The sequence below is a fragment of the Natator depressus genome, chromosome 12 (genome assembly GCF_965152275.1).
Source record: "Natator depressus isolate rNatDep1 chromosome 12, rNatDep2.hap1, whole genome shotgun sequence".
NCBI classification, from domain to species: Eukaryota; Metazoa; Chordata; order Testudines; family Cheloniidae; genus Natator; species Natator depressus.
In genome coordinates, this window is record NC_134245.1 from 22,144,118 (window position 1) to 22,170,801 (window position 26,684).

Consider the following 26,684-nt stretch of genomic DNA (forward strand, 5'->3'; position numbering starts at 1 on the left):
TTGCCCTCACTCTAGCCCTGCCAATGCACGACTAGGGAGTTGGGATGGGGAGACGCTGTGTGAATCATGGCTCTAGCCCCACCCAGACACAATTTACTGGTAGCTCTAACTGCCCCCTTCCCTCCCCTCCCACCCATGCACACACACACGAGCACTCACTGACCATCATATACACATTCCTTGCAAACTTTTGTACCAATGATTTTAGTTTCTTGTAGCCAATGGTTTTAGTTTATTATGTGATGTTATACTTAACTAACATGTTATATAAAATTTCTGTTGCCCTTCTTTTCCAAATCCTCTATATATAGGATTATATGTTATATATATATATAGGAGCGGAGCTTTGGGGAGTCCCGAGCCCCAGTGCCCTCCTCCCCGACCTGGGGCAGAAGCCAGAATGAAGCTGTGGGGCTGAAGCCACAAGCCCCAGCACTCCCCCCACATCTAAAGCCCTGAGCCCTGGTGTTCCCAAGGGTCAGAAGCCCTGACCACCCCCCATCTTCCCCACCCCCAGAGTGATAACACACACACATATAGATCCTGTGGTTGAAGTCCATAATGTTTGTTCGGAGTTACGAGCATTTCGGATTTATGGCCAACCTCCATTACTGATGTGTCCATAACTCTCAGGTTCTACTGTAGAAGAATATTGCTCTGAAAATACTTTAAGGGATTGGAGAATGGGGTGATCAAAGACTTTATTTATCTTTTCCATGACCAGGAGTGTAAGATTTTCCATTCAGTGTAGAATGTTTCCAATAGAGAACTACATACATTTTTCTTAACACAAAATTTTAATTCCTACCCTTTGACATTGACAGGATGCAAGCTTTTGACAAGATATAGAATCTCCTTATAGTTCCATTGCTTTCTCAGAACCAGAAAAATTTGGACAAATTCCTAACTTGTGTAAATTTCAGTGGAGCTATGCCAATTTATACCAGCTGATGATTTGGCTCTTGGTTTTGTGTTGTTCCATTACTTTCTCACCTTTCGATATGCGCTTTCCTTTGTTTAAAGGTTTTTATCCACTAGCAGGGAGGGACTGCCTTATAGAAGTGGCTTCTCTTGAGGCTTGTTTTTATATCAAATTTAGTGTTAGGTGATTTCTTTTTTTTGTTTGTAGCTACATCTTGTTCATCTATAAATGAAAAAGCATAAAAGGTGTAGATTATGCACTATATTTCCTGTAACATTCATTAATAACTGTAAAACACTGACATATATTGCACTCTACTTAAAAAATCTGTTTGATTTAGAAAATACAGTCAACTATTTAATTCACCTGCGTAACTAAATGTATACACCTAAACAATGTAGAAAAATATATTAATATGATAATATACCCTGGTCCAGATTCAGCTCTAAATTTCACTGGTGTAAATCCAAAATAACTCCATTGACTTCCATGGAGTAATGACTACCTCATTTACAACTGGTGTATTTGAAACCTCACTCTAGTCCAATCTATCTCTTATTAACTGATGTAAGCCAGATGTTCACAATTTTTCCTAGCTTCAACCACATATTAACAGACAAATTTATGTCCTAAACACTTCCCTTCCCATTGATGGTCACTTGGACAACCTCCCCTTCCCAGTCACAAAGACCATCTCCACTCCCATGTGCAGTCAAATAATGTTCCTTGGGCAACTTCAGCAATTCTTTAGCTGGGGAAGTAGCATTAGGAATCTATTTTTAATTAGCTTCCAATACAGTTTAGCAGCTGGAAAACAAGTAGAGAGCCAGCACCATGGGCTTGATCTCACACTCATTGAAATCAATAGGAAAGCTTCCATTGATTTTAATAGTGCAGGATGAGGGTCCATGCGACCATCTAGCTGTCCACATGCTACCAGCAAGTAGTGCCTAGCACAATGAGGTCCTGCTCCACCACTACAGCTCCTAGATATTACAGCAATAATAAATAATAATAATTAATAATTAAGTGCTTCACAGTCCTGACCTAATACAGAGAAATACTGTTCTGGTTTAGAAAGTTACAGATTATCTCATTATTCAGTTAGTTGGCTGGTATTTGTTGAATTGATTTATAAATTATAAAATGCGGACATGAAGAAACACTACCTGCTTCTTGTAGAAAAACACAACAAAACCCAAACATTTGCTAATTTATGGAATTTACATACACACATCTATATACATATACATCTGGTGCTTTTTTAGATTTGTGAAGATAACTACAAGAAAGGATGCAGAGAGACGTATTTATATCCTTTGGAGACCTGTGTTCCTATTATAAAGCTTTCCCTACAGAAGTCTTTAAATTAAAAATATTTTTTAAGCTTGAGCCTAAAACATCGAACACAAATCACAGTTTGAGTGCATAGTGTGATTCCCACTGGAAAATGGGAGACATTTTCAGACACCAGGTGATTTCTATGTCAGTAAGAAAGAAGTGTTTATCTTCATGGAAGAAGAGAGATCCAGTTTTTGATGTAGGACTCATTTGTATTTGCTGTGAGTTACCCACTGGAAAATTACTGAGATTAAGTTGAACATTATTTTTGTTTCCAAGGCTTCATGTATTCTGAGCAGAGACTAAGCACTGCACTGAACTGGGCTATATTGTGTCTGAAGAGTCAACAGTATGGACTACTGTAATAGCAACATGCTGACTTTATGAAAGATTTTACAGCATGTCCTGCTATTGAGCTTTATGTAGGACTTCCTATTGACTCCAGTGTATGCATGTGCCCAAAGATTCAACTTGAACCTATGCCTTGTGAGAAAAAGATGTGACCAGCTTTAAGATTACAGACATTCAAGTTCCCCTTCACGCATTATGGAGAGCTCAATTAAAAAGTTAACGTGTTTTTATTAACTGTATGATATATTATTAATTAATTAATATTATTTTTTATTTTATTTTGTCATCGACATTCATATTATTAATTCAGGGATGATTTCTGAAAAACCCTTCCCTAGAAGACTCTTCAGACAGTAATCTAGCTACCATTCTGCCATCTCCCCATTCTCACCCCAAAACACCCAAAAGTATTTTTTTTTAAATTCTGTGGATTCTCCAAATAGATTTTGTGAAATTCCCAAAACCTTTTCTTAACATGAGGCCTTATTATCTAAAGAGGCTTCCGGGAAGGTGCTTTTTGATAATTATCTGAGAATTAATCGTAAAAATGCAAAACAATCATACATACTAAAGTTCTTACATACTCAAGTCATTTTAAGGTATGTTACCAATTTTCATAAGGGGGCCACTGTCAGAAACGTACCTTCATCTAACCAAATAGGGGCATCTTCTGCATTTTAAATCTGTAACTGCTTTCACTGCACTTAACAACTGCTTATGCAAAGAACTGTGTGAAACACTATTAAAAACCACAGGTGTCTGTGAAGAGGGCTTAAAAAAACCCCCAAAACCTCCCAGTAATGCTGCATTAGATCCACTCTCTCTGTAGGGCTACAGCCAACAAACAGTTAACATTACGAGGAAGGTAATTCCATCATGCTATTAATGTCCTGCAATTCAGCTGTGACTGTGTTCTGTTCACTTGGTTTTCCTCTTCAAGTGCTGTTCTGTTTTTAAAGCTGCTTTGAAGGAATGCTCTCCAGTGGACTGCAGCCTGTCACTGCTCCCTGTCATGTGTCCGATAATTAAAATCTGACTGATTTACTGACTGGCATCAACCATCACAGCTCAAGAGTTAGATGATGTTCATCCTTCCCAAGGCTAAATTTACTTGGTGAAAAGGGGCCGCTTGCTTCCAGCCTGAGCTGTCATTCAGCTGCCGTGGAAACCATAAAGATAGCTAACAGAGCCCCAGCCAGCAGTCTTTAGTTTATTTTATTCTAATATTTATTGCCACCCAGAAAATGAACATAATACAGACAAGTTAGTGAGAGCACTGCACCAGTGATTTGTGAGGCTGGTGTGAAGTGAGATCAAAACACTCCTGCAGTACTGAAATAAAATAGAACAGCGGTGTTTCCCAAAAGTATGGCTGGGCTGTAGCTATGTTTATATTAACCCTAATGGGGTACAATTTATTATTGCATTTTAAGTAGATGCTCTTTTGGAGAAGGCTTTTTAAAAAAAAAAAAAAAAAACACCCACTGTTCAGGCAGTACAATAAATAAATAAATAAAATAAGGACCCCTGAGTCATGGTGAATAATCTAGTGGTATTAATGGAACCGCTAGGATCTACTGAAAACGGCAACTTTGATAGCTCAGGGTCATGGTATCAGTCCCATTGCTGGGACAAGATGTTTACAAAAGATTTAAACTCTGGTGAGCAAGCCCTCACAGGCTCACTCTCCTCAGCCTTTAGGGTTGTGCCCTGCTCATCTTGCTCCATACAGTTTATTTCTTATCTCACGCTGGGTGTGACAGATGCCAGCAATCGCCAGTCCCCTGCCCCCACTAGCAGCTTCACCCCCAACCTGAAGCACAGCAGGAGCTCATAATTCTGGCCCAATTTCCAAACCAGTCTTTCTCTGTCCTTAAAAAAACAAAAACAAAACAGATTTTAGTCCACATCCCTCATTTTCCTGTACAGTACTTGTCCTCTTCTGTTACACATAAATAAAGCAGAACCTTAAACACATACCGCCTGGTAAGAAACTCAAATATCTTTCCAGCATGGACAAGATATTAATCACACATACTATTTACAGTACTAAACAAAACAATTATAACATCGTATATACTCAGTTGAACAAACACAGTGACAGTACTTTTAGAAAACATACAGAAAAAGCAAATGAAAATCCACATCAGGAAAGATGAACTTTCCATGAGTCTGGATCCCCTAATATCCTTTGGGCTCACAAAATTCAGGTACAGTTTGGCTCCACTCTTCTGGAAACATCATCTCTTCTGTAAGAGAAAGACCCATAAGGCCTGATACACCACTGCCTTACTCTAGATTCACCCTGGTGTTAACTCCACTTCTTGCTCTGCAGTTACTATGGTGTACACCTGGAGAAACTCAGCAGTGAATCAGCCCCAGGGAGTGACATTTTCAAAAGTAGGAGCATGTAAAATAACAAAAGAAACCCATATTTGTACTTAATTATAAAAGCAGTTAGGCATTTGCTGGTGCCATTATCCATCATGAATGCAAATGTGGGTGCATGTGGACAAGCCTACCTCAGGCTCTACTTTTTGAAAATTTGGCCCATTTTGCATTTGGCTTCTGGAGAGTTAAAAGTGTGCACAGGACAAAGAGGGGACTAGCACCTTGCCCTCAGTGAGTTTACAGACAGAGGACCCAATCCTGCATATCATTACTCAGATGAGTCTTATGCATATGAGTAGTGCCATGAAGGTCAACAGACTTTTTTGCTTGACTAAGAACTAATCGCATGAGTAAGGATTTGCATATTGATTTGGTGCCTGATCCTGCGCGGGCAGTGCACTGGCTTACAGAGGGCAGAAATACCCTGATTAAAAAATCACTGTGACATTCTATAGTCATGGTCCAAATTAGTGCTACTGCAATACCGACGTGATTACTGAAGAATACTCTGATATATGTTTATATGCAGTGAGGGTATTTTTGTGTCAAAGACAGTTCCTTGTTGAGGGGAATAGGCTATACAGGCTGCCAATTCAGAATTGCAGCCTAAACAAACTGGAATACAGACTTAACACGCATTATGCAAGGTGTTGTCTGATCAGCCATGGATTTGATGTGCTCTAACACACTGTAAAGGGAGCTCAAAAATCATCCATACTGAACAGCTTCATCATTCACTTTCAAAAATATTTCATCTTCCCTTGTCTCCTTGCCTTCAGGAATTTCTATCAACTCAATATTTCTTAATCAGAACTTATCTTTTACAGGTCATCAATTTGATTTCTGAATGTCTTTGTGCTTTGTCGTTTCATTTGAACAGCAATCAGTTGTGCCCATCGATCTTTAGCACCCTATATTCAATTTTTGTGCAGCTGTTTGCCGTGGTGGAACTAAAAACTTTCTGGCAAGTCGAAGTTTCATGGCGTATCTCAGACTATTTTGTTCATAATTATCATTTTATTATTTTAATGGGCATGTAAAAATGAAAGCCATGAAACTAAAAAAATAACAAAACCAGAAAAAATTAAAGAGTACAAGAACAAGCACACTGTCTGCCACCTTGGACTATCTCTGGGATCAATTTCCTTACTGGCCAGCTCAGAGTTCATCTTGGGCGCTGTACTTGCGTTGTGGCTAGGATACACTTATCTTAGCAAGTATAACTATGAATGGTATTATTTGGTCATAAACTTATCCAGCTCTTTTCCTGCTACAATTCTGGTCCTTATGACCTGCTGTGCAAGTGAATTCCAGAGGCAGGTGACATGCTGGGTGAAGAAACAGATCCTTTCATTTGTTCTAAATTTACCTGCCATTAATTTTATCAAGCGACAAGTTGTTGCTGTACTGTGAGATAGAGGAGGAAGGACTGATCAGTTTTCACTACATATTTCATAGTCTTAAATATCTCAATTAAGTTCCTTTTAATTCTCCTACTTGCCAAGTTCTTGCTCCCCATAAGCCAGTAACAAAGCAGGATGAAAACTGATTTCCAGTGTGATTAATACTGAGCAAAACTTTCACCTCAAAAGCAGAGGAAGATCTTGTGGTTTTGATGTAAAAGCAACTCTCTCTAGGGATGCACAAATCTCAGATAATTTCAGCCAGCCCTGGTTTGACTCGGGACCTTTAACTCTCCCCTATACATCCTTCCTTCCCCTCAACCACAAAGGAGCACATCTCTACCTAATTGACTCCAGGAGCCCTCACACAAACCCCTCTCCACATACCTCTAGGTATCATTTGGGGGAGGGGTGTAAAAAAGGTCTTTTTCATTACTCCCCAACATCTTTGGTGAGAGGTGGCTGACCCAATCCCCATTTTCTGTGCCAGGCTGGCAGTTAGGGGATGAACAGAGGTTTTAGGCAAACCTAAGGCCTACTGCCCTTTCAGTTCATAGAGTCATCAGGGGAGCCTGCTACCTTCTCACTCCTCACCCATTGAGATGTGGCACAAGGACATAGTCTTGCCCTTGTTGTGGTCAATGTGTCATTGAGCCTTACTACAGTCCATACTACAGGGTTATAGGGCAAGCTATGCTTTAGATCACTTTTAGTCCCTGTAAGGTGCTTCCCTCTGGTGACAGGCCTGACTTCCTTCCCCTCTCTCAAGGGTGAACCCGTATCACCCAACCGCTCTGAGACTGACTTTCTGGGCTGCAGCCCCCTGTTTACCAACAATATCAATATAACAGGCCCAACTGAGTGTGGTTCCTGTAAGTGCTTTTCCCCCCTGGAATCTGTGACCAAGGGGCTGATTACAGTGATTCAAAAACAGCTTCTTCAGACCAAAGGATTATTTATTTACCCAAAGGTACAGAGCATGCAGAGCAAAGAGTTAGAATGAAAAAGGTTTATGCACATAACTCTTACCTACACCATCATTTTTGCTTTCAAGCTTTTGTAAATTCCCTTCAGCCCAGTTACCTCCATCCCTAGGTTGAGGGATAGCCCTCTTGCTGCAGTTTCTGTGTCTCTTTCTCCTGAGCAACTGCTGACAAGTTCAGTTACTTCTCTCTCCTCCCCATACCTCCTTCTTCCCTAGCCCGCATCTTTAAGGTTTCAGCACCTCCTTTGATCCTAGGGTCCACCTGGGAAGAGTAAACTTTGCCAGCCTGGTTGAAGCCAGGTTGAGGGTATTCCCAAATTAATAGTTTCCCTATTGTTTCCCCAAGGACCCTTAGTATTCCCTATGATAGTACCTTATCTCTGCCATTGTTTAGTTTTCTAGTGGTTTTCCCTTACAGCCTTCTTTGATTTAACTCATAGTCAGGCATGATAATATCAGAGAGGTAAACTGAGGTGCATATGATATTAAAAAAGTATTTATAGATGTTGCCTTTCTTGTCCATTCTGAGTCATGAAGGTCACATTGCAGTAATGTGAAGAATTTGCCATGGGACAATCTCAGTCCTCACATTATGATAATACCCAGGAAAGCACTGGCTGCAGTGGAAGCAGGATTGTTTTCACTCCTGCTGCTAAATGGGGGTAGCAAATCATCTACTTCTCTAGAAAGCCTTGCTATAGAATGGAGGCACTGGCCCCATTTTTAGTCTCCCGGAAGACTGAGTTTGGTGGGACCAAACCAACAGGTCATTCTTTACAAAGTCCATGAGGAATAGAACTTGCTAATCACCCTCTGTAGCCTTTGAGAAGGAAGGCCTCCAAATCCCACCTGTCGCTATCTGAGGGTTCAGAACTTATGGACAGAGGAGCAACAAAACTCACCCATTTCATTAGGAAACTAATTAGGTTAGCCACGGTTTGTTGAGATTGTTTTGGAGTTTTGGGGGTTTTGCACAAGTTTTAAACTCTGAATCAACATCAGAAGATGGAAAACCTGGTAAACTGAACAAAATGGTTTGGTTCACTGAAGCACTGGAACCCATACAGGAAAGTATTGCTCTATTTACCACTCCACTGGTGTCACAACGTGGGTTACTCTCAGCCCCATGGCTACCACCGACAGACTTAGAAATATTGGGTCTCATACTGATGTAACACTGGTACAGGGCTAATTCTATTGACTTCAATGAAATTACTCCTGACTCACTCTGATATAAGTGAGAGGAAAACCACATCCATCAATTACAGGGCCAGCTCCTTGGGTGCATGGGAGCTATGTTCTGCACACATGAGTGGCAAATGGGTGGCTTTCAACCCTCCGCGGCCCCCTAAATCCTGAGGCCTGTTTGGCCTCAGGGTAGCTCTAATTTGTGCTGGCTGGAACGGCCTTTTGGAGATTGTTCCACCAGTTCTGGATTGCACTCACAGACCCTTGGGTCCCAGTTATGTTAGGGAGGATTGAGTGGAGTAGAACCGGTTCCTTTGACTTTATCTGACCAGGGGGCTCCTCAATGCAAGGGTGGTGCAAAGGTGTGAAGAGCTGACCCACAAACTGTATTGTGGGCTGTTTTCACTTAATTAAATTCAATTGTTAACTAAGGATTAGCACAGATTCTGTAGCTGTGAGAGAAAGAGCAAAGTCACATCATTATTATTGTTTTAAATAGAAATAATGTAACAAGATTATACTATGCAATGAAAATAAATAAAAAAGGTAGCATCAGAGTATATTTCATCATGAAGGATATAAAATAAAACTTTACAAGTTATTTATGTACAGGAATCACTTCATCCATCATGGAACTGCACCCACTTCTGAGGTGTATTGAAGCAGATATTTAACAGCGCCCAGCAACACTACCTAAATTTAAGATGGGAAGTGAAGAACTCATAGTACAGCATCCAGATAAAATTGCAAATGTCAAGTGAAATTCACCAACTGGGAGGAGAAGAGCAAAAGGGAGATTACTATTTTTATGTAAAATAAATCAGTTTGCTAATCGGGCTGAGATTTTGCTGCTGGGAGTTGAGGAGGGCAAAAGGAGAACAGTAATTTTTAGAGTTGCCACTTTAAAATACAGCCCTTCTTGCTTCAACATTGCTTTGATGCAGTATCAGAGCAGGAGCCTCTTGAAGTACTGTAATGTCAAGCTCAAATGGGCATATTTTAAAGTAACAGGAAGTAAATTAAGCTAATTAAACACTCAGTGCTTTGAATTTTTTTTAAGCATGTTTGCTTGCCAAGCAAATTTTTCCAAGCTTTCGCAGCTATGATCATAACCTACATTTTAGGAGGTAACTATTTCTCAGAGTTGTGGGCGTAAATCTAAAACTTAGTGATATTGGTTTGGTTTTAAGCACTGGATTCATGGGTGTAACAGTGACTGCTCAATAAAGGGAAAATTGCCTGTAAGATCTATTGTATTAATTGCATGAAATCTTCACCTCCAGTCTGGACCCTTTACACTCAGAAAAGGGCTAGAGCAATGTAAAGGATCTCTGAAAGCCCCATTTCTTTCTGTGGCAATGCAGAAGACAGCTTGCTGTTCTCTGAGGATTCCCACCCTACATAAGTCCCAGTACAGGGGTATAAAGGGGGTGGGGCTGTGTCATAAATATAAAGGGAAGGGTAAGCCCCTTTAAAATCCCTCCTGGCCAGAGGAAATCTCCTCTCACCTGTAAAGGGTTAAGAAGCTAAAGGTAACCTCGCTGGCACCTGACCAAAATGACCAATGAGGAGACAAGATACTTTCAAAAGCTGGGACGAGGGAGAGAAACAAAGGGTATGTGTGTCTGTCTATATTCTGTCTTTGCCGGGGATAGACCAGGAATGAAGCCTTAGAACTTTTAGTAAGTAATCTAGCTAGGTACGTGTTAGATTATGATTTCTTTAAATGGCTGAGAAAAGAATTGTGCTGAATAGAATAACTATTTCTGTCTGTGTATCTTTTTTGTAACTTAAGGTTTTTGCCTAGAGGGGTTCTCTGTGTTTTGAATCTAATTACCCTGTAAGGTATCTACCATCCTGACTTTACAGGGGGGATTTTTTTTTTATTTCTATTTACTTCTATTTCTATTAAAAGTCTTTTTGTAAGAAAACTGAATGCTTTTTCATTGTTCTCAGATCCAAGGGTTTGGGTCTGTGGTCACCTATGCAAATTGGTGAGGCTTTTTATCCAACATTTCCCTGGAAAGGGGGGGTGCAAGTGTTGAGAGGATTGTTCATTGTTCTTAAGATCCAAGGGTCTGGGTCTGTAGTCACCTAGGCAAATTGGTGAGGCTTTTTACCAAATCTTGTCCAGGAAGTGGGGTGCAAGGTTTTGGGAAGTATTTTGGGGGGAAAGACGTGTCCAAACAGCTCTTCCCCAGTAACCAGTATTTGTTTGGTGGTGGTAGCGGCCAATCCAAGGACAAAAGGGTGGAATATTTTGTACCTTGGGGAAGTTTTGACCTAAGCTGGTAAAGATAAGCTTAGGAGGTTTTTCATGCAGGTCCCCACATCTGTACCCTAGAGTTCAGAGTGGGGGAGGAACCTTGACAGGCTGTGGCTGGAAGAGGTCTGTGTCCAGGGCAGGGCCACACCACTCAGTGTTGTGGCTATTCCAGGCCATGTTGCAGCTCATCGAAAAACCCGGAAAGACTGCTCTAATTTCGACAGCCCTCCCCAAATTGTCTACATTATACCAAAGGCCTCTCCAGCCCCCAAAGTAGCCCATGACCAGGAGCAAAGGAGTGTCTTAAAGCCACAGTAGCCCCTTTCTTGTGGGCTGCAAGTGCTGTGCTGTGCCTCAGCAAGGGTAGACAGACATGGGCTAGCTCTGCTGGAGATAGCACACTAAAATAGCAGTGTACCTGGGGGTATCATGGGTGGCAGCTCTGGCTAGCCAATCCACCTGAGTACAAACCTACCCGGACCCCCGGGGTATATACACAGGAGGCCAGCCCGAGCCACCACCCATGCTACTCCCAGCCACACTACTATTTTTAGTGTGCTAGCTCCAGCGCACTCCCAACTGAAGTGTAGACGTCCCCTAAGAAGTGCCGTATGGAATCTCACCCCCAGTATGATTTTTGTCCTGTTATTCCTGGTACTCTAACTATTCTGTGCATTTCAGATCTTTAAAAAGACAACAAACATGAGTACACTTGATTTCCTTTTCTTCCTTCTCCCTGCTTTTCCATTCTGAATATATGGTTTATAGGCTCTGACCTGTCTGATAGATCTGCCTAAGGGCAAGGAGCGTTCTAATCTCTCTCACATTACCATTACAGTGCTACGCACAATCTAGATCAAGCACTGATACTACCATGCAAGTTCATACCAACTATCACCAACTCACAAACAGTGTCTGATCTTTCTTGTTGGTTTCTGCTTGGTTTTATTGCATATTGTGAACATTTGAATGCAATTTTAATTATTTAAAGACAAAACAAAACTTTGCAAGAATTATAAAAAAAACACATCTTGTAGAAAACTTATTATACTGTGAGTTGTGCTTTCAGGGCCTGATCTAAATTCCATTTAAGTCAATGGGAGGCTTTCCATTACTTTAATGGACTTCGGCTCAAACACATGTAGCCTTGGATGTATAAGAAATGTTTGGCATCCACCTGAAGGAATATAGGGATTTCCAAACAGGATCAGTCCCATGATCTGTCTAGTCCAGTGTCTTACCGCTGACAATGTCCAACAACAGAAGTTTCAGAGAAATGTGCAAGAAACCACAGAATAGGCCAATGTGGAATACCCTGTCCTCATAAAGGGCTGTCTTGTCCTAGACCCAAATAGTTAGAGATTGATGCCTGAGACTGTATAACTATTCCAAACCTCTCCATTTTTAAAAATATTAACGATTATATTTCTGGATATTCTTGTTATCTGTATAAATGTCTAACCCCCCCCCCACCACCCCCCACACACACCCTTGACACTTGCTAGGTGATTGGCCTTAAGTAGGGAATCACCTCTCATCAAATAATCAGATATGCTGGTCTATAATTTGCGCCTGGGGGAACAATGATTTCACTGAACACTGTTGTGCTATCATTAGAATGTGTCACCCCAGCATTCCCAAACAAGAGATCCAATTCAGCTCTCACATCTTGGAGTCAGTTTCACCTGGGTGAAATTGACTCCAAGACCATTAGCCCAAGAGTCCATCAGCTCCAGCAAAAAGCCTGGTAAAGATTCTAATCGATACTACCCATAATGTCTTACATTATTCTCGCAACTAAAACAGCCCTTGTCCATGAGCTCTCTCACATGGTGGGTCTTTACCCTAGGCTGCAAGCTGGGCATCAAATGCTGCATGAGATTTTCTAAGAACCAGGATCGGCCACCACACAGCTCATTAAATAAATGGGCATATTGTGCTTGCCAATTAAGAGATTAATTTATGGGGAGAAGGCAAAGGGGAACTAGAATTTCAGATCCTGCAGCATTTTCAGGCAAGTGAGCTGCCAATTGAAGGAGCAACTCCAACAGCTGAAACCTGTGAAGGCTTCTGTACCTGTAACTCTGAATATTCCACATCGCCATCATGTCAGCTGAGGTTATTGCAAAGTTAAAAGTGTACTGGCAGTGTAAATAACTCCTCTATTGTCGTGCCTACTGTACAAACAGAAAGATGAGTGAGAGAGGGAATACATGCTAGTGCCATGTAGTTAAAAAGGTTTATCAGCGTGAGTTTCAGAAGGCCATATGACTCATGAGTTCCAAAGTCATGTGATATGCAATTTATCTCAAATAAGTACTAAAAAAACCATTTATACGTGTACCACACAACCCTAGCATGCAGTCTGTATGTGCTATATATGGTGCTGTACACAAATAGCAAACAATAGAAAGGGTTCAGAGTAGCAGCCGTGTTAGTCTGTAGCCGCAAAAAGAAAAGGAGTAGTCTCTAAGGTGCCACAAGTACTCCTTTTCTTTTTAATAGAAAGGTTTGCTATAGTTCTTATAGTTTGTTTCCATCCATCTATAAAGCCATGCTTCCATATGAGGCCAACTGTTCAGTCCTTGAAGTCAGAGGAAAATTATAATCAGGGTATATTAAAAACCACTAACATGACCCTTTTTCATGCATAATAACATTATAGTCTGAGGGTCTTACATGGTATCTTGTGATATAACCAGGCTAGAAACAAAACCAAATACCAATGGAAAGAGGAGATTCCTGTCTATTAAAGCACCAGTTATTACAGTTGATGGTTTGTGAGATATTAAACCTGCTGCTGGACCAGGTTTGACTATTGCCCAGGCCCCAGGCAGTGAAATTTTGCTGAAAAATTCAGCATTTCAGGGAAAGCAAGAAACTTTGTCTGTTTTGTTTGTTTGGATTTTACAGGAGGAAACGTTCAACTTCAGAAAGTCATACACGTAAATCTGGATTGTAACCCTGCTTTCCAGCCCACATAAGGAGCATCACGTAACTGTGCTGTCTGAGGGTCAGGCTAGGAACCAAACTGGGTCTCAGTCTCACTCTGAACTCTATTCCTTCCCTGGCCACCAGGGGTCAGGAATTTGCACATGCCCTTTTGCTGTCACATCTTATTTTTCTTTTTGCACTTAGCTCAGCTGCACTTGCTGGAGCATTGGGTAGAACCAAAGCTCCACCTACTTGCTGCCTGTACCACCCACTCTACCTATCCGCACAAGAATGCAGCTACGCTCCCCTCCTCTACCCCCCAACTCTGGTGATGTAAGGAGCCTACACAGATGGTTAAAGGGGTTTGTTATGCCTCCTCACTCTCCTGTGCAGATGAGCAGACAGACATATGATTGAGCCCTTAGTGAAAGTCTCCATACAGATAACTCCCTATTCCTCAAACAGTTGATCAGTTGCAGCACACAGCATGACCAAAAAATGAAGCCATCAGCTGGTTGGTTGGTTTAAATGGCGGCTATTGAAGCAGCTCAGAAGTTTGGAGTATTGAAGTAGTCCCAGAAGAGCAGAATTATGGGAAATGTATGGTTAACTACCATTATCCTGCTGTGAAAACATATCTTTTTTGGCAGCAAAGACAAAGCCTTTGCAGATCGAAACCAGTATTTCCTGATGGGGAATGGAGTGAAGCCATGGCTGAGGGGAGGAGTGGGAGTGGTGTGGAGGCATAGAAGGTGTATACATTAAAATATGTAGTGCTTTAACAGCACATGGTGGGGTGACACAATTGGTTTCCTATTCCTGAAAGGGGGTCAACTTGCTGAAGTTTGGGAAACTAAGGGCTTGTCTGCACAATGAAGGGTGTCAATTCTAATGTGCACTAACATGGTGCACACTAAGGGGCCCTTGTGGCTCCTGATGGTGTTTCTAAAAGTTCCCTAGTGACTATTAATGTAGTACTGTTTGAATTTACACCCCTCTAGTGCATCATGTAGACAAACCTGTAGTCAGTGGAAGAGAGGAAGTGAAGAAGATATACCCTGTACAACAGGAACTGCAAACGTTAGAGTGGAATGCTCCATTTCAGAGGAGGAGGACAAGGCAGGACTAGGGCTGTTAATTGGGAGCATTTTGCTTCTGGGAATTGGGAAGGCTAGGGAGAATAGTAGTTTTAAGAGTCGCCATTTCAAAAAAATAGCTTTCAATGGGATTGTAAAGGATGTAAACCAACGTAGAATTTGGCCCAGCTGTTTAGCTGGGCTTCACCTTAATATTGTATTTTTCACATCTCCACTCTGAACAACAGGATTTTTGTACTTTGTTTTCCTCTATGTTTTCTAATGCCATTTATTTAAAGGGTTAAATAAATGTTTACAGCTCCTTAACAAAATTGTACACAATCAAATAAAGCCAGCAGCACCCACTTTACAGTAGTGAGTGTCTCCTGAAAATGAGCATATTCTTTGCAAATTGTCCCAGTCAAGGTCTCCATGGGCACTATATTAAACTGCAGGATTTTACCTTTACACACAGATGAAATTTTATATTTCATGTACACAAAAATGAGCATTTTGGCACAGACAATGTGACCAAAACAGTTTCCACCCTCAGCCATAAAATTTGATGGCTTCCTTGAATTTAGTTATCCAGAGAAACATACTGTACGTGAAACAAACAGTTTTAACTTGAAAGCTCACTCCCACCAAATGCCTGCATTTTTTTAAAAGAGACAAGAAAGACCTCAACTCAACTATAACATATTTCCAGGAAAAAGTCTTTGCTGTTATTGTGTCAGGCATAATTTGCTTCCCAACCAATGATGATATTTAATCAAAACTCACACTAGCATTCTTAAAAGCATTTAAAAAAACAAAACAAGCATTAACTGTGCCATAGTTTGGTCCTTAATCATCTAATCAAACCCCATAAATTTTCCACTCTCTCCCAAAATGAATTCTTGGCAGCCTTGACTGAAATCAAAAAAAGTTAATGTAGAAGTTCAAAGCTGCAATTTATGTTTCTGATAGTTCTAAATTAACTCTTAATCTATGAAGAATAAAGAAACAATGTTTGAGATTCAGCCTGCATCCAACCATATGGTTTAAGGAGACAGTCTCTGTGATGTGTGGCTACAGATCTTTCTGTCCCTGGCACACACACCTGAAGTTCATGCCCCCTAATGTAATTGGACAGTTTTGTTTGTGGAAATGGCCTGTTCTGCCAAATGCTGAAGTCCTTGCTTTGACAGATATATCACTTTCCCATTGTGAGTGTATTTTGAAGAGAGCTGACACATGATCAAGTTCTCTTTAATATCCTTCAGCAAACCTGACAGTTGTCCAGCAGGGTCTTGTGCTGTATCCAACTGTCAGCTATCACTGAAGCATTATGGGAGAATATACTGAGGAAAACAGCAGTAAGGGGGGGAAATGTGATTTATGCTTTCCCTACGTAGTTTAGTTATTTTCAAACCAAGTACTCTGTATGTATTTTAACAGCATGGGTTTAATGAGATTCTGGTAGTATTAAACAGCAATATTTTTTGGACTTTGGGGATTCAATGAATTTTATGTTGAAAAGCACCCAAAACCTTGTGTGTGCATGTTTCTGAGATTAGGACCATTTATTTGAAAGCAAAATGATAACAGTGTTGAGGACCAAATGTTCTCATATTAAGATCTTTTCCTCAAATTTGAGCCATGATGTAAATATCAATAACTAAATACACAATGTACAGCTATACAGTGTACCTCCTATTCAAATTATTTCTAAGAGGGACTTTCACATCAGGAAAAGTGGGCACAAACACATTTGTACACAAACACATTTAGTTGGTTAGTGTTTTTGTTTACCTTTTGTTACTATTAAAGATGTTTGTGCTTCAATAAGGGCTCCAGCAATTTCTGTCAGGCAGCTTCTACTATCTAACTTGCCCTCAGGGCCAGGCTTGTAGTCCTTTCATGTTAAAATTCCCCCTTTTTAGCCACCATTGTAGTTGCACTGGGGCAAACCCCTAGTGTAGACATGGTTTACAGCAGTGCAGCATGATGTGCATTGGTTTGAAACTGAAATAAGCAGCACTGGTCTACACAAATGGTTGGCACTGGTGCACTACACCCTTGGCTAAAATCCCAGTGTAGACAAGACCTAAGACACAAAGGTATCCAGTTCATATGCAGAAGCTGCAGCAAAACCCAGAGTGGAATACAGGTGCTATTGAAGCTCTGCAGCCACAGATGAGATGTTCAGAACTGGAGTACTGGTGAGTGACCATGGCTGCCCATGTTATTCTAGTGTCCCTTTAAATATAGCGTCTAGGTAACTGCCTACTTAGCCTGGGCCTAAGGCCACACTTGGGAAGTGAAGTGCCATAATCTTGGTTTATTGCACCACATCCATTGTATTTGCTCGATCTTTTGCCTGAGGGAGTGGTTGTGGCAATGTATCGCTTCCCACCCTCCACCCCCAGCCTGGGAGACTATCAGGCTGACATTTGTCAGTAATTTACATGTATTGTTCTACGTTTTGCTGTGGTAGCAGCATTCAGAAATTGTGGGATGAGCACATTTTAGCAATCTCACGACACATTTTTTACAAAGCCTTCTGCTGTAGAAGTGACTGGAATGTCACAGATTCAGCATGACCTGATTGCTTAGTCAAACAAGAGACAAACAAAATGGCTTTTGACTCTAGCCACTGCTCCAGGAAACATTTGGAGAAGGCTGCTTCCCCTCCCCAAGCTCTGCAGACAGCAAGAGTAGATAGAAATGTAATGTGGCCCTCTGTTCCCCATAAAGCCCATAAATCTTGCACAATCAAGACAATTCAAACATTCCTCAGCTCTGTCTGTTACATTTTTCTCCCCATGGGCTAAGCTGCTAAAAGCCACTCCCTCCCCTCATATTAACTTTTTTGTTTGTTTCAAAGTAGCACCATAAAGCACCTATAATCAAGATCAGATCAGTTTACCCTCTTCTCAGATCAGTACAACCCTTCCTCGTGCATTATATTTAGATTTTCTTTTTAAAAAAATGCATTTGCTCCAAAGACAAACAAATCATTTGTCTTCAGATTTCATCTGTCAAAGCCTGGACAGGTTAATTCTATAGTATTTTTTAAATCTCTAAATGCTCCGAAGTTTGCTTCTCCCATGCTATTGTCCTCATTAGTTGCACCTGCATATCTGGATTCTTTCAAAATACCACTGCTCATACAACATAATGGAGGCTTCTAGTCATTTTAGCAGGAGACATAAGGTTAGAGTGATGGAAAAAACCAGGAGAGGGAACCAATGCCTACCGTAAGCATGTATGGCTACCTATTCCCTACTGCAGGTTAGAATTCTTTAGTTTGACTGGTTTAGACTAAAGATGAGCACATATGGGGAAAATCAGTTATGAACAGTTCAGTAAGTTTGAGATGGAATTTAACTTCAGCTGTGCTCACATCTCTGTTTACTTTTTGTAAACAGTCATGTTAGCAAGATTTGTTTAATCATAAACTGCAATTTGTATCATGACTAAACACAATCTATTTCAGCAGGAAGTACGATTAGTTTATTAAAGGTTAGGTCCCCAATTAAGGACGAAAGACATTACCATATGATTAAATTCACCTCTGGGCATAGGGTTAGCAACAGGCCTATGCACCATGTTAGTCCTACTTAGAGCCTATTTTGAGGGCTTGAGAGTGATTTAAGGAGCACCCAGGCCTTGTGCTGTCTCGTTGCACAGGGCTGAATTTCACCTACATTCATATAACAAGGGAACACATCACAGAAAGCAATTGACATGAAACCTGCAGACTGAAATTTGTTCACAAAATATATTTGAACAGTTGCACGTAGCTAACAAGTCATGGTCTGTTCAGAGACAATTCACAACAGAAGAAAAGGGCTAAATGCAATGCTTGTGAACTGTCTATCTAGGTCTAGTTTGGACCATTTGAGGCTGCTGTTCATTAGTGATGGGTGAACTTCACAAGGATCAAAGATTTCCTTTGGTGAAGTACCCAAAAGTTCAAATACTTATGTAGTCCCCTTTCCAGCTCAGGGGCTTCAGAGAAGCAGCTCCTTCAGAGATCATCATGTAGGCAGAGACTGGGATTGCATCTGAGAATGACAGCTTGACCTGTGCTGGAGGGACACACATAGAGTTTAAAGCCAAAAGGTCAGATCATCTAGTCTGACCTCCTGTATGCCAGAGGTCACCAACACTGCCCAGCACCCTCACACTAAATCCAATAACACACACAGCTTACTGGGGCTGGGTCAGGGACCTCACTGGCATGTCTGGGTGACCTCTGAGAGCCTACATATGGTTGGGCCATGTGAGCTGAGCCTGGCAGAGACCATATGGCCAAGGAGAGAGCTGATTGCAGGGACTCAAGCTGCTGGAGACCCAGCCTGAGGGTCACTCTCTGCAGTAGGGAGGTGGCCACTTTGATTCTCTGTCAAACTCCAACCCACTCTTGCAGGTCCACAACACAGACACCAAGCCAGTGTGGAAAGAAAACCTGCTGAGCCCCAGAGGCCTTCCCACCACCAGGAGCCCAGGGATGGCTGGGGATCGAGTCTGCAGGGACTCCAACTAGCTAGAAGGGAGAGCTTTTGGCCTCCCAGGGAGGAAACCAGGCCATGACATTATGCTCCAGCCCCACCACCCGGACAAAACTTGTGGGGGAGGGCTTCTCATTTTAGTGATTTAGTTTGTGGGCTTTTAGTTGTGCATAGAATATCACAAAGGTAACAGGGGTTGGGTTTATGCACCCAGCCACTAGGTGGAGGCACCAAGCACCTAAAGGGGGACTCAGAAAGTCCTTGAGGAGAGTGGAGTAAGGGCTCCACTACCCTAGGGGATCAGTGTGCCCCAGAAGGGGGCTTTACCTGTTATTCAAACATTATCCATGCTACATCAGCTATGTCTTGGAGCTCCTAAACCATGCGGGAAACCCTGCTGGAACAGACTTCTCTTACTATTCCTAACCCAAACCAGGAACTACAGAGTCAAGAAAAAATATGCTGGGGAATTATTCAACTAAACTATTTTTAACCTTTAAAAAAATGTCCATGATTTATAGGTGCAAATTCAAGTAATCTGAGCCAAGCCCATTTCTGTGGTCAAATAGCAAATACCTGGCAAGTGTCTGCTCCAAGATGAAGAAAGAATACTGGAATAAAAGGATACACTGAAAAAACTCATTGATTACAGAAATGTACTGTTGTAATTACTTTATTATTAAAATGTTTTGTTGAGAAAATGTTGTTGATTCAAGATCAATTGTAAGAAAAAGATAATGTAAGCACTAATCTAAAAGATGCCAAATACTTTTAAAGAGGAGTTAAAATAAATAGGGAATGTATTTTATGAAACATACGGACTCATTGTTCATCTTTTGATGGTTAGGCACACACGTCAATGAAACATTTGTCAACCTACCATTTCAGTTTTTAGTGAGTTATGTACCCTCTGAAGTATCTGCATTTGTGAAGTATTATGATCACTTCAGAATTACCAGCTTCCCATGAATGTCTGATTTATGAGCAATCTGTTAAATATTTGAATGAGATCTGGTTACCTGAACTAATCCATCTGAAAAAAACGTTCAACCCAAACGCCAGGGGTTATGTTGTGTCATCTTACCTGTGTGAAAGAAAACATTCTGTTATCAAAGAGAAATTTGTTAACAATTTGGAGGTTATGCGATGAACAGAAGTTCTCTGGATTATTGGCTCTCCATTCTGGGGTGGTTCTTCACATTCATAATTATTAGTTACAGTTAGACTAACTTTATCATGAGAAGAATAAAATAAAATCAAAACTGCAGTGCAAAGTTTGATATTAAAATTCAAGCTGTCAAATAGCAAAAGTTGACCTGACAGCATGGCATACACAGTACTCCAGATCTGTTCTACAGCTCATCTACTGTCGCTCCATTCCATGTGGTTTTAATGGTAATACTCTGTACTTCTTCCACAGCAGGAACTCAAAGCACTTTCCAAGCATTAAGGCCCACAAAAAGGGTGGGGAGAAATAAATGGAGTATGGAAAGAGGAAAGAAGTAGGGGAAGGCAAAGAGCCGAATGAGGGAAGGGGAAAGAGAGAAAATGGAGAGAGGGAAGAGAATGGAGGGATTCTAATCAAAGAATTCAGAGACTGGAGGGGTGGAGAGAGAGTCCCTGTGTGAAAGTGGTGGGCAAACAACATTTTAAAAGGTGCAGAAATTTATTTGAGATAAGCCCTCCAAAGCTTGCATGCTTATCTGAAAGTTTAATGGACCTTCAGGGGCCTCCTATTTTCAACACAACTAGATCTGTTCTCTGTCCTTCTCAATCCCATCTTTTCTTTCCCTCAGTGCCTCTGAACGAATCTGGTTCCTTTTCTTTCAGCCATTAGGGTAAAGCTGTTGTATCCTTTCTCCCCGACCCCAGCAGCTCCTCTTGCTCCCCATTTCCTTCCAACCCTTAGACCTTTGCTGACAGCGCTGTTTCACTGATTCTTACACATTTTTCCTTAATGATTTATGGTGGAGTTGATTATATACAACTCCCAAATATACACATTGGGAACATGAAATCAAAAGTGTTGTACCATAGCCTGTCTTGATATCGTTCTCTGCGAAGATGCCAACCCCTAAAGACAGCTGAGCACAGAATGCTGCTGTTATAGCTTGTTTGAGATCTGATCTTTGGCAGTTCCAGCCCTCAGTTCTTAGCGGAACAGTGGTGGCTTTCCTACTGCAACCTTTTCCAGTAATTTTTCAACAATATCAGCTGTTACAATTATACATCACCCTAATATTTTAAGGTAAATAACCACACAAATGTTCCCTGCCACGTTTACCTGTTCTAAGACTTTATATACAACCTTCACTATACAACATACTCCACTTAATCAATGTTTAACTAGGACAAACACTTCACTGGAGCATCCCCCAGGGAGCTGGTTTAGCTAATGATAATGAATGGCAATGACTGCTGCATAACTGGGACAGGATTTGCAAAAAAGTTCCCATCCATTTGACCAGTGCTAAGGGATTAAATGGGTGTGGCATTCTAATCACTTGCCTTTTAATTAGAAGTAGCTAAATAAAGATTAAAAGAAGAAGAAATAAGAATGGTGCATAATAGATATCATTTCTTCAGATTTTTTTATTTTACTAAACTATTTGATTTCTACATGCAGCAAAACGATGTATATAGATCCACAAGACTGGGTTGTGATGGGCCCACCTCAGGCATCTATGGCCTTATTTTTAGATGTGCTGAACACCTACTGCTTCCATTTGGGTACCCAGGACTTATTTTGGGCCACAGAAAACGTAGGCACCCAAATTGAGTGGACACTTTTTAAAATTGGGTCCTCTATGGCCTGATTGTGCACAGAAATCAAGTAATTTGCTGGTTAAATACTAACATTTCTGCCTGCAAAGACCAGAGCTCACCATTTATTGGTGATGCAAAATTGTCTACACATAATTGAAGGCTGGATAAAGATCCTTAAAAAGCAGACCTGAAGTGCTAGTGGAAATGGGTCCAAAGTTGCTAACTTCTAAGGAAGATGCTGGTTTGACTGACATGTGCATTATCCTAATGAATTGTGTCTGAAAATCTATCATCTTGGACAATTATGTATGCACATAATGTCTGGAGGGTACTTCTTGCCTATCCTAGGCTGCATACACGCTGAAAGAGAGTGGAGGACAAAGCGTTTCAGTAACACAGTATTTCTCACCTCACCAGAAGGGGGAAGGACCAGAAGTCTCCAAGAAAGGTTTTCAGCCAGATTTAAGTATTCAAGGTGTAAGATCATTCAAATAAGCCTCTGATAAGCACACACACAAAAAATTGGGGCGGGGGGGAGTGTGTAGCTAAAATGCCCCCTGGCCTCAAGCCTCATGACAATCACTTATCACTACTTCATTTCCTAATAACTGTCATCCCAATAAATATCAGAACAATTAACATTTATATCAATCATAAATATTACATTCATACAGCCCTGTCATTTTAAAACCAAATTCTGATCTCCCTTTTCTAACAGCTCTTGAATTTTATAGCAACATATAACCACCATCTGACTGCCTTTATTTCCATTGAACTTTTATTTTTAACATCTCTGGTGTTTTAACCAAAATATTTATAGCGTTTTCCTTTGCATACTTAATAGCCTCCTTCATGAATATTGTTGTCCCTTTTTCTTGCGTTATTTAAGGAGAGCTGGGCAAAGCCACTGATGTTTGTTTTGTAAGTATTCCTGAGTGAAAGCTGAGAATTTCATGAGTGTTCATGAATTTGATCCTGAGGAGCTGTCCCTGTTTGTACCAATGAGCACAGCTTTCTCGTATGAAGATGCAAAAATTTTGCCACAGGCAAAATCATGAGTTTCTACAAATTTGGAAAAATGTGTACAAAACAAGATCGCTCTTAAGTACAACACCTCCAGTTTTTTTACTACCTCTTTGTATAGATTACAGTTTCCATTTTCTAGGCTTTGTATCATCAGATATCTTGTGCCATGCCTTCAGCACACAGCTGGTCCTCTTCTTTGGTGTCATTCCTCCTGCCTGCATTTATAACCAGCTATGCAGCCTCAGGAAAACACTTGTATGTATTGATCTCCCAGTGACGATCACTTGGCCTTTCCAGATTGGGTTCCTGGTTGCATGGAACCTCAGCTGGCTAGATCCTGGGAACCAGTTATATACAGCACAAGCTGACGGGGAGGAGGACTGCTCTCACACTGGATGCCATTGGTCTCAAAGGATTGAACTCACAGGCAAGGCTCAGCAAAAGGGAGGGACATTCCTGGCTTGCTCCCTTTTCTCTGGCCATGCTACCTCTGCCAGCCCTATGCCACCAGAGAATTCCCTTGCACTGGTGTGATCTCACAGGGCAAGATGCCCTGGCCTTATATTCAGAGCCTGCCAATAGCATGCAGGATCTGTTTAACCTTAAAAACCCTTGTGCCCTCCACATTAGACTTTTGTGGAGGGAACAGGCAAGGCTCTCTCTAGGCTTTGACTTCACACTGCTAGCTGGTTTGAAACTCACTGAGGTATGTGATCAGTTGAGCCCATCTGAAGGTGTACAGGAGCTGTGAGGCTGCTTGTGTGGGAAGGAGCTTTCTCCACCATAGACTGGCTGCTTTGTGGCTGCTAGCTTGGAGCCCGCTCCAATGCCTATTGACATCAATGGGAGTATTTTCAGTGACTTTAATGGGCATTGGAGCAGGTCCTTGGCTGGGACCTGAGAAACCACTTTCATTACTCCATTATTATTATTAATTATTTATTAATTATTATTATTTAACAATAGTGCCTATAGACCGGGGCCCCATAATGCTAGATACTTATAACAAATACTACATATAACAGAGACAGTCCCTTCCCGAAAGCATTTACAATCTAAGTAGAAGATAAGAGACAACAGGTGGATGCAGCAGACAGACAGGAGACCAGGGAAATAAATGGTTTGTGGATTGCACAAAAAGCAGTGATCACAGCACACCAGCTGCCTAACCATTGTTGAGATTTGTGCAGCCATCATGGTAAAGCAGAGTTTTAAAGAGGGATGTGAAGGAGGGTAATGGGTGGCATGCAGAATTTTATGGGGCGCACCTCTCATGGGTGAAGGCCAGCATGGGAGAAAGTGCAAAGATGCTTGTTGGAATTTTTTAAATGGTCAATCAAAATGGGAATAATTTGTAGAGCTATGGCAAGGGTTAACATATAGATGGTGTCTCCGAGAGGATACATAGGGTGGGAATGGGCCACAAGAAGCCTTAAATGAGAATTTATTTATTTTTGAAGTCGTAGAAAGCGGAAGTCCAAGGAGGGATGTAATGCGAGAGGTGAGGTGGTTGAAGTGAGGAGCCAGGAAACTGGTCTTTTGCAGCAACATTCTGAATAGACACAAGTGGGATAAAATCAGATTTGGCAAGACTGGAGGAGATTGCAGTACATGAGACACACAATTATGAGGGCCTGGCAAAGAGGTTTACCTGTGTGGACAGAAGAGAAGGGCGAGATTTTAGAAATGTTATGGGGGACGAAGCAGCAAGATTTAGCCACAACCTGTGAGGATTTAAAGAGAGATCTGAGACACAAAATATTCCTAGGTTATGAGTGACAGGGAGGATGATGTTCTGTCCAGTGACTGAAAAAGAGGATGGGGGAAAGCTCTGGTTTGACCATAATGAGCTTAATCCCACAGCTGGACATCCATGAGGTGAGGAGCTGCCAGAAGGATAAAAGTAGACAAACCAGGAGAGAAAGAGGTAGATCTGCAAGTATCAGCATAACAATGACAGTTTGGTGGTGATCTGCACAGAGTTGCACTAGAGTTAAATGACGGTTGGAAGAAATGTCCGCTCTCTAGAAAACTAGCCCAGATGTGAAGGATTTTGCACTTTCCTGGGTGCAGCTGTGGAGGTGAAAGAAGAAAAGATTTCCAAAGAATGTGTCAAGGACACACCTATTTTTTTTTTATCAGTTTGCTGTTCCCTTCACTGAATAAATATGCTCTTTTCTCTGCCTTCCTCGCTCCATCCCAGATTTCAGTCTAGCCACATAATTCCATTTGCAGATCAGATAATTTTTAGTTTTGTTTAATATTTTAGGAATGAGCCCATCTGTTATTGGAGCCCAATTTTCTGACCCATTGTGAGTCTAATCTCTAGAGGCCTTATTTTCACCTGTGAAAACAAACATTAAGGGTCTGGAAAGTGGGGTGATGCAAGAAGGTTAAGGAGGCTGGACACCATTAAGATGAGAAACAGTCATGCCTCTATTTTTATATCCAAGTAAAGGACTTGCTTTGAAAATGCAACAGTTTTTTGTGTATTTGGTTTATCATGTTCTGGCCATTTCACTCTCTGAAGAGTACAGATAAGATTCGGACAGTTGCATGTCGTGGTTTAAAGAGTACGAACAGCGACATTGTCTGATACATGAACATCTAAAAACTTGATTCTCAGGTCACTTTTACCTTGAAACCATCTTCTCTTCAACCCAAAGAGATGTCAGCTGGGACACTCGTACTAAGCTTCTATTTCTTAATACACTCACAATACACTCACAATAAACTCACTTTAAAAGACGTATTTTTCAGATATTTTGACCAATAAAGGGGTGTGTGCGTGTGCACGCGTGCGGTCACTTTTTTCAAAATTTAGTGTAAATTGTAAGTAAAGGATACTACCAGCTACAGTCAAGTATAGCCGCTATACAATTTTCTATATACTGCTTTCATACTATCACCGCTTGAGGTATACAGAATTGATTATCGCCCCGGTTCAGGTCCTATTAAAATAGGAGGTGGTACAGCACACTGACTGAACCAGGATAAGGTATGAATGTTTGTGGCTGAAAATCACTAGGCGCAAAGACGAGTTGCAAACCTCCAACAGTTCACTTGTGATCTCAGCCAGATTTCAAACCCAACTCTTTTGAAATGAAAAGCTTGTCAGTCAACCCACTGCACCACCTAGACCTCCCAATACATTGTTAATATGTCAGCTGAAATACTCATAAGTTTGTAAGTGTCACCTCAGACATTAAGATGAGAGAACTGTGGTTTTGTCACTGGTATAAGTCATGACCTTACAATCAGAAGCCTAATCCTATGGAGCTCTGTAGTGTGTTTAGGCTTATCACAATGACTATTTTGAATTGTGCTATGTTTTCAGCAGCCATTGGTAAATAATCCACTCTTTTCCTTTGTCCACAATGTACAGTCCAGTTCTTAACATTGCCTGGGTCTGTATCATTGTAACAAATCTTTTTCACAGTACTATATTTCCCTTAAGTTGGTCTACTCATGTTCTTTTAAAGAAAAAAAAACGTTTTAGTAGCTTTAATCAAAACATTATTGACTGAGATCATTAA

At 41.1% G+C, this 26,684-nt stretch overlaps 1 long non-coding RNA gene across 1 annotated transcript in view; it reads right to left on the minus strand.

Moving 5' to 3' along the window:
* Window positions 1-971: 971 nt before the first annotated feature.
* Window positions 972-26,684, minus strand: part of LOC141996856 (uncharacterized) — a 96,134-nt gene continuing 70,421 nt past the window's right edge. The window contains exons 3-4 of the long non-coding RNA XR_012641628.1: window positions 20,376-20,440; window positions 972-1,144 (exon numbers count right to left, since the gene is read on the minus strand). This is a non-coding gene — a long non-coding RNA (uncharacterized LOC141996856). The remainder of the gene's footprint in view (window positions 1,145-20,375; window positions 20,441-26,684) is intronic.